At 43.7% G+C, this 15,032-nt stretch overlaps 1 protein-coding gene across 1 annotated transcript in view; it reads right to left on the bottom strand.

Annotated features, from left to right (window-relative positions):
- The window catches only part of NOSTRIN (nitric oxide synthase trafficking), a 554,795-nt gene that overhangs the window by 331,218 nt on the left and 208,545 nt on the right, over nucleotides 1-15,032 (bottom strand). The window lies entirely within an intron of this gene.

Here is a 15,032-nt window from a genome sequence, read left to right as displayed (position 1 = left end):
GTTTTTTGCAAAGTGCCTACCTGTAGATTTTGGCCTCTAGCTCAGCCCGCATCTAGGGAAACCTACCAAACCTGTGCATTTCTGAAAACTAGAGACGTAGGGGAATCCAAGATGGGGTGACTTGTGTTGCTCGGACCAGGTTCTGTTACCCAGAATCCTTTGCAAACCTCAAAATTTGGCTAATAAAACACATGTTCCTCACATTTCTGTGGCAAAAAGTTCTGGAATCTGAGAGGAGCCACACAGTTCCTTCCACCCAGCGTTCCCCCAAGTCTCCCGATAAAAATGATACCTCACTTGTGTGGATAGGCGTAGCGGCCGCGACAGGAAGCGCCCCAAAATGCAACGTGGACACATCCCATTTTTTGAAAGAAAACAGAGCTGTTTTTTGCAAAGTGCCTACCTGTAGATTTTGGCCTCTAGCTCAGCCGGCACCTAGGGAAACCTACCAAACCTGTGCATTTCTGAAAACTAGAGACCTAGGGGAATCCAGGATGGGGTGACTTGTGTGGCTCGGACCAGGTTCTGTTACCCAGAATCCTTTGCAAACCTCAAAATTTGGCTAAAGAAACACATGTTCCTCACATTTCTGTGGCAGAAAGTTCTGGAATCTGAGAGGAGCCACAAATTTCCTTCCACCTAGAGTTGCCCCAAGTCTCCCGATAAAAATCATACCTCACTTGTGTGGGTAGGCCTAGCGGCCCGCGACAGGAAGTGACCCAAAACACAACGTGGACACATCAAATTTTTTCATAGAAAACAGTGCCTACCTGTGGATTTTGGCCTCTAGCTCAGCCGGCACCTAGGGAAACCTAGCAAACCAGCGCATTTTTGAAAACTAGAGACCCAGGGGAATCCAAGATGGGGTGAATTGTGGGGCTCTGACCAGGTTCTGTTACTCAGAATCCTTTGCAAACCTCACAATTTGGCTAACAAAACACGTTTTCCTCACATTTCGGTGACAGAAAGTTCTGGAATCTGAGAGGAGCCACAAATTTCCTTCCACCTAGCGTTCCCCCAAGTCTCCCGATAAAAATCATACCTCACTTGTGTGGGTAGGCCTAGCGCCCCGACAGGAAATGGCCCAAAACACAACGTGGACACATCAAATTTTTTCATAGAAAACAGTGCCTACCTGTGGATTTTGGCCTCTAGCTCAGCCGGCCCCAGGGGGGACAGAAATGGCCTAAAATAAATTTGTCCCCCACCCCCAACCCCCCCGGGAGCGACCCTTGCCTACAAGGTCGCGACCCTTGCGTGACAGCGCAAAAAAAAGATCCCTGGTGCCTAGTGGTTTCTGCCCCCCTTGGGGGCAGATTGACCTACAATCGGCCAATCTGCCCCCCAAGGGGAGCAGAAATGGTCTAAATACAATTTGCCCCCCAGGGGAGCGACCCTTGCCTGATGGGTCGCTCCCCATCTCTAAAAAAAAAAAAAAACTATTTGCCCTGGCCCCCAGAGGTTTCTGCCCCCCCTGGGGGCAGATCGGCCTAATACCAATGGGCCGATCTGCCCCCAGGGGGGACAGAAGTGGCCTAAAATAAATTTGCCCCCCCCCCCGGGGAGCGAGCCTTGCTTACAAGGTCGCTCCCCATGCGTGACGGCGCAAAAAAAAGATCCCTGGTGCTTAGTGGTTTCTGCCCCCCTTGGGGGCATATTGACCTACAATCGGCCAATCTGCCCCCAAGGGGGGTAGAAATGGTCTAAATACAATTTGCCCCCCAGGGGAGCGACCCTTGCCTACTGGTTCGCTCCCCATCTCTAAAAAACAAACAAACAAAAAAAAAACACAAAAAAACTATTTGCCCTAGCGCCTGGAGGTTTCTGCCCCCCCTGGGGGCAGATCGGCCCAATACCAATAGGCCTTGCCTACAAGGTCGCTCCCCTTGCATGACGGCGCAAAAAAAAGATCCCTGGTGCCTAGTGGTTTCTGCCCCCTTGGGGGCAGATTGACCTACAATCGGCCAATCTGCCCCCAAGGTGGGCAGTAATGGTCTGAATACAATTTGCCCCCCAGGGGAGCGACCCTTGCCTGATGGGTCGCTCCCCATCTCTAAAAAAACAAACAAACAAAAAAAACCACAAAAAACAATATTTGCCCTGGCGCCTAGAGGTTTTTGCCCCCCCTGGGGGCAGATCGGCCTAATACCAATCGGCCGATCTGCCCCCATGGGGGGCAGAAATGGCCTAAAATAAATTTACCCCCCCAGGGGAGCGACCCTTGCCTACAAGGTCGCTCCCCTTGCGTGACGGCGCAAAAAAAAGATCCCTGGTGCCTAGTGTTTTCTGCCCCCCTTGGGGGCAGGTTGACCTAAAATCGGCCGATCTGCCCCCAAAGCGGGCAGAAATGGCCTAAATACAATTTGCCCCTCCAGGGGAGCGACCCTTGTCGAAGGGGTCGCTCCCCATCTGTAAAACAAAAAAAAACAAAAAATCCCTGGTGCCTAGTGGTTTCTGCCTCCCTTGGGGGCAGATCAGCCTAATCAAAACAGGCTGATCTACCCCCCAGGGGGGCAGAAATGGCCTAAAATAATTCCCCCCCCCCCCAGGGAGCGACCCTTGCCTAAGGGGTCGCTCCCCTTGCGTGAAATTCACGCAAAAAAAAAAACCTCCCTGGTGTCTAATGGTTTCTGCCCCCCTTGGGGGCAGATTGGCCTAAATATAATTTGCCCCCTAGGGGAGCGACCCTTGCCTAAGGGGTCGCTCCCCAGCTAAAAAAAAAAAGAAAACATAACAAAAAGAAAAAAAAAAAAAGATCCCTGGTGCCAGAGGTTTCTGCCCCCAGGGGGGCAGAAAAGGCCTTCCCAAAAAAATGCCCTCCCTGGGAGTGACCCTTGCCCAAGGGGTCGCTCCCTTTTGACAGTTTCAGTAAAAAAAAAAAAAAATCCCTGGTGTCTAGTGGGGTTTCAAAAGCCGGATTGCAAGCAATCCGGCTTTTGAAACCCTGTGAGAGACTTCAAAGGGAAGGAAATACATTTCCTTCCCTTTGAAGCCCCTCCGGGCCTCCCCCATGGGATTGAAAGAGAAATGCTTTGCATTTCTCTTTCAATCGCGCTGGAAGCAGAGCTTCCAGGGCGATGGGGGAGACCCTGTGACTAATCAACGCGCCCTCGCGCGCTGACGTCACAGGCGGGGTTGGGGTGGTCAGGGGTGGAAGGGGAAGGTCTTCCCCTTCCATCCCTGACTTGGGGGGGTGGGAGGGAACCCCACAGAGGGAGCGCTAGCGCTCCCTCTGGGCTCTGTGCACAGGACGTAATGGTTACGTCCTGGGCACAGCAGCACTGTGCCTCAGGACGTAACCATTACGTCCTGGGCACAGAACGGGTTAATGGACCTTAGTCCAGTGGGGGCACCTCTCGAAGCGATGCGTCAAGCAGGGTTGGGAGTTTTAACTCCCCAAACCAAGAGTACAAATACCTCACACACCCCAATGATACATGCAGGGAATATTTCACTGCAGGGTTTTACGGTACAGCAGTTAAATGAGTGGTTAGAGAAAACTTATACCTCACAAAAGACTGCAATGACTACCATTGAACCTGAGAAAGAAAAACAAGATGAATACTTGAATTTTGTACGACTAGGGGCAGAAGCTGCTGAGTTAGTGGAAGGAACAATGGGAGTAAATAGGTTGGAATCATACACTGAGGCAGAATTGAGGTACTTATGCCCCAAGATTACCAAAGAGGTAGGCAAAGTACATCAGAGATTAGCGAACTTGGCAGACAAATACAATATTGATATCGGAAACACTAAGCATTTGAAAAGGAGTTACAGACTAGATTTTGACTCAAAAGATTTTGAACACATGAGATCTGCAGGCATGAAGGCACATCTGAGAGAACTGTTGCAAAGTGCACAAATTTGGGGTGCATTGGAGAAATGGGAAGGCCGATGGGCAAAGAAAAGAGATCAGGGAAAGGGAGACAGTCCAGGGTCCAATGAAGTTAGGACGTCACCTGACCTGGGATCGGTAAAAATATTACCTATGAGAGAGACAGCTGGTGGTGTTTTAGTACATGTGCCGTGGTCTAGAGGAGATATTTGATCTTTTACGAACGATTATCTTAGATTAAGAGAGAAGCCGATCGAGTGGTATCAACAAACGGACAGGTTCGTGAAACTTGCAAAGTGTCTCTGGGAAGACTTGAATACTTTATTTGAGATCATTGTTCCGCCTGATTTGTGTGACTGGAGCACCTTCAGAAGAGGTGATGAAATATTATCATAAAGTAATTGAGTTCTTGAAACAAAAGGTGTCGCCGAAGGTGACCGATTGGCAGAAAATCGACCGGACCTCTCAAGAGGTTAAGGAGTCAATACATGCTTATTACGAGAGATTATTGAAAGCATTCAAACATTACAGTGGTACTGAGACTATCGAACCGAAGGACATGAATCACCTTGTGTTTAGATTCGTTGAAGGGTTGAGACCAGAGGTTAGCCAAATGATTAAGAATCATTTGATTTGTTGGCAAGCTAAACCGATTGATGAGGTGTTGCAGTATGCAAAATACTGTAGTGATGAGATTAAGTTGAAGCAGAAAAAGTTGAAGGAAAAGGTGATGGTGATGCAGATAAGGGCTGCACAGGCTGGAATACAGGGAAATGGAGTTCAGCAGATGATACAACAACAACAACCGCAAATGAATGGTGTGTTTCAGGCACAGCCGAGAGGCCGAGGTCGAGGGTTTGTGAACCGTGGTTTGGACATAAATAATGTTGTTGTTCAAAATGATGTTCAAGGAGTAAAAAGGATGTCACCATGTCATGCGTGCGGGGGCGTGGGGCACTAGAAACAGGAGTGCCCGAATATGGTGCAGGATGGTGCAGTTCAGCAGAGCACTAATGTTGGTACATTACAAAATTCACGAGGTCCAAAAGTGAGACATCAAAACCCAAATTTTCAGAATAATTTGGTACAAATGCAAGGGGTACAGCCCATGCAGCAGATGCAAATCAAATGCAGCGTTTTCAGTCAGTACAAATGCAACCAGTGCAGCAGCAGATTCCTATGGTGCCTAGACAGCAAATGCAATTACCAATGGCTCCGATGGGACAGCAACAGGTGATGCTTCCTCAGCAGCTCACAGGCCAGGTAACAAATCAAAATAATACTGTGCAACAATTCCCATTACGAGGTGAAAATGGCATGAATGAGGATTGGTCAGATGACAGCTCAGACAGTGAAGAGTGCAGGCTTGCAGCATCCCTAGAGGTGGATCAGAGAGGCCCATACGTAGAGGGAAAAGTAATGGGCTATAAGGTTTCATTTTTGGTCGACACAGGAGCTACACGCTCTACAGTTCGAAGTGCAGAAGTCCCAAGATTACCTCTCTCAGGGCGTACTATACGAGTGGCTGGTGTGGCAAATCAGTATCTTACTAATCCGATTACTGATCCGGTGCAAGCTGAAATTGGCAACTTTCAAGGGCTGCATGGATTTGTTGTATGCGCTTCAAGTCAAGTCCAGTATCCTTACTAGGAAGGGACTTACTGTGTAAGACAAAATGTTCGATTACCTGTTCCAATGATGGAATTGAGGTACAGACAAACAGCGACGATGAGGGAGATGAGAGTCATTTCATAGAGGAATAAGCGGGAACAAATGAAGACAATCCTTTGATTACTTTGTTTCCAACGCATACTTTGATTGACTTACCTGTTGAATTACAAGGGACAGTGACAGAGAAAGTGTGGGATTTGACTGGGAAAGAAGTAGGATTGATTAAAGGAGTAGAACCAGTCAAAGTTCAGATATAACCGAATGCAGTGTCCCCACAAGTGTCACAATACCACATGACCCAAGACGTCCTCATTGAGGTGTCACAAATAATTGCAGATTTTCTCAGACAGGGAGTCCTGAAAGAAGTCTTGAGCAGTCCGTGTAACTCTCCCATAATGGGTTTAATGAAGCCCTGTGGAAAAGTTCGAATTGTGCAGGATTTGAGGAAAATAAATGAAATTGTGATAAAATGCTGCCCTGTGGTACCTAACCCGGCGGTAATAATGTTCCAGGTTCCTTGTGATGCTGAATGCTGAATGGTTTACTGTGGTAGACCTATCACAAACATTCTTCTCGATACCTCTTCATGAGGACAGCCAATTTTTGTTCAGTTTCAAATTTTTGGACAAGGTGTACAGTTGGTGCAGAATTCCTCAAGGGTTCTCAGAGTCACCATCCATCTTCAATCAGATATTGAAGAAGGATTTGGAACCTCTTGTGCTGCCTTTTAATTCAACTCTTGTGCAGTACATTGATGATTTGCTAATTGCATCCAAAACCAGAGACAGTTGTAAATACGATACCATCGCATTATTGAATAATCTGGGAAAGAATGGACACAAGGTGTCACCCAGAAAGTTACAATACTGTCAGAAAGAAGTGAAATACTTGGGACATTTGATTGAGAAAGGGTCCCGAAGAATATCAAAGGAAAGAATAACAGCTGTTTTGCAAATGAATCCCCCAACAACAAAAAGAGATGTCAGGATGTTTTTGGGAATGGTGGGCTATTGTCGTCAGTGGATACCCAACTTCTCAATCATCTCAAAGCCTTTAATAAAATTGACAGGAAAAGAAGTCAAGGATGAGCCATATACTATAACTTTGACAAAAGAGGAGCTTGAATCATTCGTAGAATTAAAAGATTGCATGTGCAGGGCACCAGCATTGGGAATGCCTGACTATGAGAAACCTTTTCTGTTGTTTTGTCATGAGCGTGATGCTTGTTCTTTGTCTGTTTTAACACAGGTCCACGGAGATGCAAATCGCCCTGTAGCATATTTTTCAGCTACTTTGGACCCTGTCGCAGCAGCCTTACCGGGTTGTTTGCGGGCAGTTGCAGCAGTTGGTCAAAGCCTTTCACAATGTGAAGGCATAGTCATGGGATACCCTCTGACAGTAATGGTTCCACATTCAGTTGAAATTCTGTTGACACGAACTAAGACACAACACATGACAAATGCAGGTCTCACTAGATATGAGACGATCATACTGGGGTCACCAAATGTCACACTGAAGAGATGCACTGTGCTGAACCCGGCAACCTTACTTCCCAATGAAAATACTGAAATCAAAGATGGGGAAGAATTTGAACATGATTGTCTTGAAGTGACTGAACTCTGTACCAAACCTCGCCCAGACATACAGGATACCCAGTTAAAAGAAAATGATTGCATTATGTTTGTTAATGGGTCCTGTCTAAGAGATTCAGCAGGAACATTGAGAGCCGGTTACACAGTATGTACCATAACTGGCATTGTCGAAACCTCCTGGCTCGAGAAAGTGTCTTCTGCACAAGTGGCAGAATTAATCGCTCTTACTAAGGCATGCCACGCAGCTGTAAATTTGAAAGTCACTATCTATACTGACAGCAGATATGGATTTGGAATTGTGCATGATTTTGGCCAACTCTGGTCACAGAGGGGTTTCATTACCTCCTCTGGTCCTCCTGTGAAAAACAGTGAACAAATAAGAGATTTGTTACATGCGATTCAGTTACCTCTCGAAGTTGCCGTGGTGAAGTGCAGTGCTCACATCAGATCACAAGATTTTGTGTCTATGGGAAACGGCTATGCAGATCAAGTCGCAAGATTTTGTGCATTGAACTGTATATCGTTTAAAGAGCAGTGGGAATTGTTACCACAAACTGAAAACAACACAAGTTTAAGTCTAGCATTACGAGTGGTTGATACCTTAGACGAACTGAAAACATTACAAAGTCGTGCTAGCAAAGAAGAAAAACGCTCCTGGCAGAGAATGCAATGTGTACAAAGAGCAGATGATCTATGGGTTTCAGAAGAGGGAAAATTGGTTCTGCCAAATAGTCTTTTATCACAGTTTGCCCGGCTCTATCATGGCCAGGCACATTTGGGAAGAGATGCCATGATCAGGTCCTTTAAGATTGATTGGTTCAATCCAAAATTCAGACATGCCGCAGAAATCACTTGCCACAGGTGCGTCATCTTTCAACAGATGAATGCTGGAAAAGGAACTGTGGTAACTTTGAGCCACATTGGGAGAGCTGGAGGTCCATTCAACAAAATGCAAATGGATTTTATCGAAATGCCTGTTTGTGGAGGATTGAAGTACGTGTTGGTGATTGTGTGTGTTTTCAGTCATTGGATTGAGGCATATCCCACACGTAGGAATGACAGTCTCACAGTTGCAAAACTACTACTCAGGGAGCTGATACCAAGATTCGGGTTTCCGGTTTCTATAGAATCAGATAGGGGGAGACACTTCGACAATGAGGTGATTAAACTTCTGTGTGCCGCACTCAACATTGAACAAAAGCTGCATTGTAGCTATAGCCCTGAAGCATCAGGACTAGTTGAACAGATGAATGGTACTTTAAAATCAAGAATGGCAAAAATGTGTGCAGCTACAAACATGAAGTGGCCAGACGCCTTACTTCTAGTGCTGATGACTATGAGAAATACCCCAGACAAGAAGACTGGATTATCTCCCCACGAAATCCTCATGGACAGAGCTATGAGATTACCAGCAGTACCTACAAATGCACTAGTGAATATTACAGATGATATGGTGTTGGATTACTGCAAAGGTTTGGCTGATGTAATTCGCTCTTTTTCTCACCAGGTGGAAGCTAACACGTTGCCACCGATTGGCGATCCAGGTGACTCTCTGCAAGCTGGTGATTGGGTGGTTGTCAAGAAACACGTGAGAAAATCGTGTCTTGAGCCGCGTTGGAAGGGGCCGTATCAAGTAATATTGACGACTACCACTGCTGTGAAATGTGCAGAAGTTCCCAACTGGATACATGCCAGTCATACAAAAAAGGTAACGTGTCCGGTTAAAGAGGAACTTGACGTTTCTGGCACAGCGACTTCAGGAAGAGAGGTCTCAGGGTCAGAGAACAGTCAAGAAGAAACGGAGACTATCGGAGAGCCCACTGAGAACAGCCTCATCCCTCAAACTGTCAATGAGTTCGAGAGAGGTGACAGAGTGCCTATCTCAGTCGAGGCAGCAGGAGAACTAAGCCAAGGAGAGGTTCTCCCAGAAGTAGACGAGTACGGGTCAGAATCTGAACCCAACAAAGAACCAGAAAAGGAGAAAGAAGGGGAAACTGTAAACACAAATCGAACTGTGTCAGAGTCTTCCAAACCAGTCGCTGGCCAGGAGGGTGCTGTCCAACGTCCTGAAGGAAAACATCGAACCAAGACACATAGAGGCGATAATTGGCCAGACAAGTCACATCCTAAAATAAGAGAGGTATCGAATGACACAATAATAGAAGAAAGTGATACCTCACAAGCAGATGATCTGAGGGAAGGAGAACAACAAGGTGAACGAAGGTTAAAAAGAAAAAGAATAGCGAACAAGAGATATACAGGTCCTGAATGGTCATATGCTACAACCTCTGAATGGCAACAAGAATTCTTAGCATTTTGTTTTGATCGAGAAGTACCAGGCCAATACTACGGTACCTGAAGATATTCAAAGGGAAACTCGGCTAAAAATGAATTCGTGAAAGCTGAAAAGAAAGCTGAAAAGAAAGAAACTGTAGAAACTACTGGAAGTGACACTAAAACCGAACTTGACTTTTAAAGAAACCTGATTACGACAAGCTGCTAACCGGAATCGACAAAAGGGGGGTCCTGGAGTGAGTGGAGACGCTGTAATATACGCAAAGAGTTTATCATCAAGTTGATTGTTGATCTGCTATACTGATTCTATACAAACGTGGCTTACAATAGAAATAGTAACAAAGGGAGTAAGGTGTGTGGTTGGTTAGGCCTTATAATAGGTGTTGTATGTGCAGTAATGATTGTGGGAGTGATTGTGGGAATGCCGTGGAGAGAGAAAGAAACTATTAACGCAACTTCAAAACCTGAGACTACTACTACTAAACTAACACCGTGGGAGAGATTTGAGCAAGATGCAAGACATATGCATGAAGGGACTAATGCAAAGGGAGAACTATCTACTAATGTCTTCTATCGCTTATCAAATGAGTATGTGGAAACCATGGATGCGAAAGATTGTTATGTATGTACTAAAATTCCTTCATCTGTGCAGGAGGGAGTTACCTATCATAGCCTCCCTCTTACTTATGGAATTAGTTGCAGCTTGCTATTAACAAGATTCTATAATCAAGAGCATGTGCAATACTTTTATTCAAACTTGGATGTTGTGTTTTCTTTTGTGCCTGTGATTGAATTTCTAAATAGATTAGCAAAAGAGCATGATATAAAAATAGTTAGAGGATTCTTTGAGCCAACACTTACATTTGGAACTGCTTATGCACATCGCAACAATTTGACTTGCTTACTGTCGCCTGTAGAAAAGAGTTTTTTAGATCACACAGATGATAGACGCAAAGTGTTAAAAGAAAGGTTAGAAAAAGGATTAGAAAAAGGTACTTATGCAAATGATTATGCTTACACTGCAATCAAAACGCAAGGCAAATTAGCTATAGATGCATTACACGTAGTAAGGCTCTGTGTATATAGGCCAAAATCTGATCAAGATAATATGTTTGTGGGTACGAGTGAATGCAGACATGTGTTTTTGTTTCAGAGTAAATGGACCTTTATGTTAAATGGACAAGATCCAGCGATCCCTGGAATCTATTATATCTGTGGACTAAATGCATATTACCATCTCCCTAAGGGATGGTATGGGACATGTTATTTTGGAATAGTATTCCCAAAGATATACCAGATTGATGACTTAAAACAAATACCTAAAACGTCCGAATTGCAACATTCTAGACAAAAACGAGAATCAGTGGCGGCTGTCATTGGTGATGTATTTGGAGCTATAATCCCATCAGTAGGGGTTATCTTGAATTCTATGAAAATTCAAAAGTTGTCTACTATAGTGGATAACATGTTGACAAATTTTACAGGAGCTATACTCCTGATGGATACTGAAGTTGCTGCAGAAAGAGCTATGACTCTTCAAAATCGGCTTGCTTTAGACATTCTTTTAGCAAAGAGTGGAGGTGTCTGCAAAATGCTTAATGAGCGTCATTGTTGCTCATTTATACCAGATAACAGTAAGAAAATTAGAAGCATGCTTACTAACCTTACTAGAGATAGTACAGACTTAAAGGATCTGAAAGGACCTGGTGTTTGGGAGAAATTTGGGAAAGGAATTGCTCGAGTGGGAAGCTGGTTTACCAACATTTGGAATGGAGTACTTGCAAAAATATTAATGGGTCTATTAATTGTTTTGATTTGCCTATTAGGATTATGGGGAGCATGTAAAATTAATGACAAAATAAAGAGAAATTGGACTAAAAGAACCAGAAGAAATGAAATAACTGAAAGAGAGAAAATGTTCTAAGAAATATGTGAAAGCTCACATAAAGGGCAAGATGTTGAAATGCGTATTATGCGCAAAGTGAAAAATTTAAAATAAAAAGATCAAAGAAAATTGTGTGATGACGAGAGGGACTGAGAGAGCGTAGTTTAATTATTACATATTTAGATGTGAAATGCTTACATTTAACAAAGCTGCATTAATAGTTATAAAATATTATTCATTTGAAATGTATTCTAACATACCTATAAACATGAAGAATTATTGTATGCATAAACTAATGTCGACTGTAAGAAATAATTGCTTGCACTATGATTAATTGAATACGTTAACATCTACGAAGATTGCATTTATTAGCATCCATAAGCCTTAAGTTAGCATGAGTCGAAAACTAGCTGTGTAACTCTCATATTAAAGCATATTTTTCTGTTTCTCCAGTGTGCTGACTCGTAAAAGGCCATGACCCAGTATGTGTTCTTTTTCTTTGTTTATTGTTGCAAGTGAGAAATTTTCTCACTCGCATGCTAGCTGCTTTAGTATACGTTTTATACTTTTTGCAACATTTATTGAAACGTTCAAGGACACTCGACCATGCAGAGGAGAACTTTTGACTCGAAGAACGTGCCAGAGAATGAAGTAACCCCCGATGTGCCACCTACGAAAAACATCAATTATGAAGACCAATCAAAGTGTTATGAACTATCATGAAATGACAAGTGCATTACTTAATGTATAATTTGATAGGTTGAAGATAGTGGGGTGTAGTGACTGTCCAATAAAATTTTGGGGGAAGGTATTATCAAAAGGGGATAAAAACCCATGACACAGGAGACTTGAGAGAACTAGGTAGGGAATGATATTGATTGCATCCAGAAACTCTGTCACTCTGTTTGGTGACTTGAGACTTAATAAAACCATCCTCACCCTTAGTCGCCCTATTACACTTTCTTCCTTATGAGGGAAGTGTCCCTGCCGTTAGACTAGATAGACTGACGGCGATTCAACTGATGTCCTGAAGACGAAGACTGATCCTGTATGCTGACTCATTCTGAGGAGGGTAATTATGACAGTTGCTCTTGTAATTTGTCTATTCGCTTTTCCTTTCTAGGTACCAACTGCTGTATTTTTGGATAGAGACCTTAGTTAGATGTTTTCTAAATTAGTGTCCTAAATTGTTTTGCATGAAGCCCAACATGCTGATGTTAATTAGTGGCTAGATGAGGCATTCACCTTGACTGATGTAACTGACGTGACTGACGTTGTGCTATGCTGAACTAAGACATATATGAGGTTCTATGCATTCTGATTTGTTTACCTTTACATTGGTATCTTATGTTTGTGATCTTTGCATTGTTGAAATCTTATCATAGTTGCCGCATTGTGACTATGCTCTTTTGCTTCTTGGTTGTGAGATTAATACTTTTACTATTAGACTGTAATCAATAGGGAATAAAATTCACAAAACTCCAATAGAGGTGTGGTTATTCATGACTGAAAGGTCATGGTCGCGCCAATAGTTTAATCAATGTCTAAAGTGAAATATATTGTGATGATATGTGTTGATAATATCATTGATATATTGCTTGACATTTTGATTAGTTATCTCATTCTACGGTGTCTCACCACTGGGTTAAAAGATTCATCGGCCTAAAACGAGTCCTAATGTGTATAAATTGACATAGAAGGACGGGTTATCACTGGAATCTTCTGCGCTGCTGGTACATGTTTAGATGTACGTGAGTATGTGTTTATGGAGTTGCAAAGGAGAATTATACAGGCGTGCAAATTATAATCAACTTGATTTGCTGGCAGGGAAGGTGGTCTTTATTAATCACCACATATTTGGGGGTGATGTTTTCACAGTACGTCACACACTTCACTTCCTCCACTATAATCACATTGCCATGTTCATGTTCCATCAACAATGTCCTCATAGCTCATGTAGCACTTTTACTGTACCACTCCTACCAATCTATTAACATTCTAATGCTCACACTGCAATCATTACACAACTCACATTGATTAGTGACCCTGCCTGAACGCAAAGTACTCCCACAATGTTAACTGCTCTGCTCACACCACACACACGCATGCACACACACACACACACACACACATTTTGCTGAAGCAATATTTGGAATGCACATTGTATGTAATTATATTCCAGAGGTCACACTGGATCCTCTGAGTGCATTCACACAGTATTCTCACAATGGGTTCGAACAAAATGAACGATTGTCACTCCACTGCCCTGGATCCAAAACATGTTCACGATATTGTGGCGCTTTGCTACACTGGTGCAGCAAAACACAGAGAGGCCCTTGGTGGAGTGTTTCAGCAGAGTTTGAATATGATTCTTGCTTCTAGATGAAGCCAGTGAAGATAATTCAAAATTGGGTAAATGTGGTCATATTTCCCTAATCAATCATCAATCTCACTGTGGAATGCATGACTGCTTTGATAGGTAAAAAGGTGTTGATTGGCTGTCCAATTATTAAGCCATTGCCTGCATCCACCCTGGAGATAACCAAAGCTTAAGCAGCAGTTCTTAGTTGATCATTTGAGACTACGGGCCACATGTATGAAGCACATCGGCATTTTTGGACTTCAAAAATACTGTTAGGTATGTACACAACACAAACTGTGATTTGGTAACATGTTACCGAATCGCAATTTGTGTTTGTGATTCAGTATTTGGAAGAGGTGCATTTAGGGCATCCTTTCCAAATACAGAATCTGAATGGGATTTATGAATGTTTTGCAACCAAATTTCGGTTGCAAAATGTTCATATTTTACCGACTCCTTGAAGGAGGTGGTAATCCAATCACAAAGGGGAAGGGGTCCTTTTAGGACTGGCGTAGGCAGAAAGACAGGTGAGATTTGTCCAGTCTTGAGGCTGTGTGGATTGTAGCCATGTTGTAATGAAAGTTTATCAGAGACAGCCAATATGGTGCTAGAAGGTGGAATTTGTTTGTAGCACAATTGTCATTCTATCCCTTCTATAGTGGCAAGCAACAATATGATTGTTAAGGTTTCAACTAGCAAGCTAATTAATCAAAGAAGGGTGTAGTAAAAACCATTTTACTTAATAGTTCCTTTAAAAGAGTGCAGTAAGTGGCAATAAACCAATAGTTCCTTTAAATACAAATACAACCGATGGTATTTCACTTCTCAAGTTTCTATGTGTTGTATGTGTTGTGTGCTCTGGTCTGTGTGTGTAAAGTAGCAATACATCTGTGTCCTGTGTGTGCACTGTGTTGGGAACTGATATACCTGAGTATGCTCCGGTGGCAGCTGCGGCCAGGAATGGTCAGAGGGGCAGCACGTGGAGCGGTGGGGAATAATAATGATAAAGAAAAAATATACTTACCTGCTACTGATGGTCACCGCCTCAGTGTTCCTCGCTGCCTCGGTTCTGCTTTTGTTGCTCCCCTTCCCGCCCAATCCTGACGCTGTTACCCAGCATGAGAGAAGCACCAGGATTGGCCTGAGTGGTCTGAAATGCTGCTCAGTTAGGGAGTAAAAGCCTGCTCTTGGTCTCCACCTGAGCTGTGAAATACAGCTCGGGTGGAGAAGTCTAAGTTCGTATGACTGCTAGACCAGCATGAGTGAGCTGGCCAAACTGATATGCACACTTAGGCGGTCATTCTGACCGCGGCGGGCGGCAGTCACCGCCATTTGGTCGCCCGCTGGCCCAGCGGGAAAGGCCCTGCAACCCAGAAGCCGGCTCTGAATGGA

The sequence above is a fragment of the Pleurodeles waltl genome, chromosome 3_1 (assembly GCF_031143425.1).
Source record: "Pleurodeles waltl isolate 20211129_DDA chromosome 3_1, aPleWal1.hap1.20221129, whole genome shotgun sequence".
NCBI lineage: Eukaryota > Metazoa > Chordata > Amphibia > Caudata > Salamandridae > Pleurodeles > Pleurodeles waltl.
Note: the sequence above shows the minus strand (reverse complement) of the source record. Positions and strands in the feature narration are given on the sequence as shown.